This window comes from Muntiacus reevesi, chromosome 10 (genome assembly GCF_963930625.1).
Source record: "Muntiacus reevesi chromosome 10, mMunRee1.1, whole genome shotgun sequence".
NCBI classification, from domain to species: domain Eukaryota; kingdom Metazoa; phylum Chordata; class Mammalia; order Artiodactyla; family Cervidae; genus Muntiacus; species Muntiacus reevesi.
The window spans coordinates 29,070,278-29,071,529 of NC_089258.1; the positions used below are offsets into that span (position 1 = coordinate 29,070,278).

Genomic DNA, 1,252 nt, shown 5'->3' on the forward strand with positions numbered 1-1,252 from the left:
GATGTATGAGGTTAAATTGTATGAAATCACCAACATTCCACCATTATCAATTCTTGCAAACAGTAATTTTGTATGCAGTGTCCACAAGATTGTAAATTCTTATCTTCCCTTTGCTTCCTTTTTTTTGAAATGACAATGTGTGTCCTTAATCTTTGCCTTAGGACCCAGGATCCACTGAAGGTTATCAAACCAACAGAAAGACAGGAACTATGAACAAGGTTGTCTCCATTAGATAGCCTGTATTTCACTTCAAGCCCTTGTTGAGGCTCAGTAAAGGTTTTTACTCTAGTCATTAAAACATTAAAAATAACACAATTCTAGTGCTCACTTCGGCAGCGCATACACTAAAACCTGGAATGAAACCAAGAAGATTAGCATGGCCCCTGGACAAGGACGATATGCAAATTCCAGAAGTGTTTCATATTTTTAACCAACACAACACTGTAAATTATCCTCCAAAAAAAAAAAAAAAAACAACGCAATTCTAAATAGCAAAATAGGATATGTTCATCAGTTTGGCAGAGAGAAGAAGAAAGGAAAAATAAAAGTCTGGGGTCCACTGAGAATATAGTTGATCTTTTTCCTCTCTGAATTCAGAAAGAGCTTCAGCATTTGCTGTGTACAAAGTGCCAAAATGAGCTGATAGGGTAGATGCTTTAAGACATAATGAAGACAAACATGAGTTCAGAACCAAAGCCTTCACCTGAGAGTACAGCTAATATTATCAGTGTAAGTATTTTTTATTTGTAGTGTACACGGGGTGGGGGGACATAAGCTGCTTTAATAGCTTCCCTTTGAATAACAGGAATGACTTCTACTAAATGCAACTCTGAAGATTAGAGAAGAGTCATAAAAAATAATTTTAACAGCCATGACCCTCTGTCCTCCCACTTAAATAAACTGTCTATTCTATTATTGTATTATACCATAAGCTACAGGGCTAGGAAACTCCCACTATTTCCAGACTCACTCATGCATAGAATGTTTGTGATTGACGGACAAGTGAGGCTGAAATGTGCAAATGGAGATGAAACATTCTAAGATTATACATCTCCCAGGTAAGGTTGGCACTCTTCCAGCATCTTAAGCTTGGCCAATTCTGCAGGGATGAGTATTCAAGGAAAGATATTTGTTCTCAACCAGAGCCTGGAATAACTCCTCCCCTTCCTGAACCTCTAAATACGCCCCCTCAAAACTTGCTCTTTCTCGATCTATACTCATTTAGTCAACAAATAGCAACAGAACCTGGAAA

The 1,252-nt window shown here is 37.7% G+C and overlaps 1 non-coding gene across 1 annotated transcript; it reads left to right on the forward strand.

The window, feature by feature from the left end:
• Nucleotides 1-320: 320 nt before the first annotated feature.
• On the forward strand, nt 321-428 carry LOC136143895 (U6 spliceosomal RNA). The gene has a single exon (XR_010658403.1). It is a non-coding gene; the product is annotated as a U6 spliceosomal RNA (small nuclear RNA).
• The last annotated feature ends 824 nt before the right edge of the window (nt 429-1,252 follow it).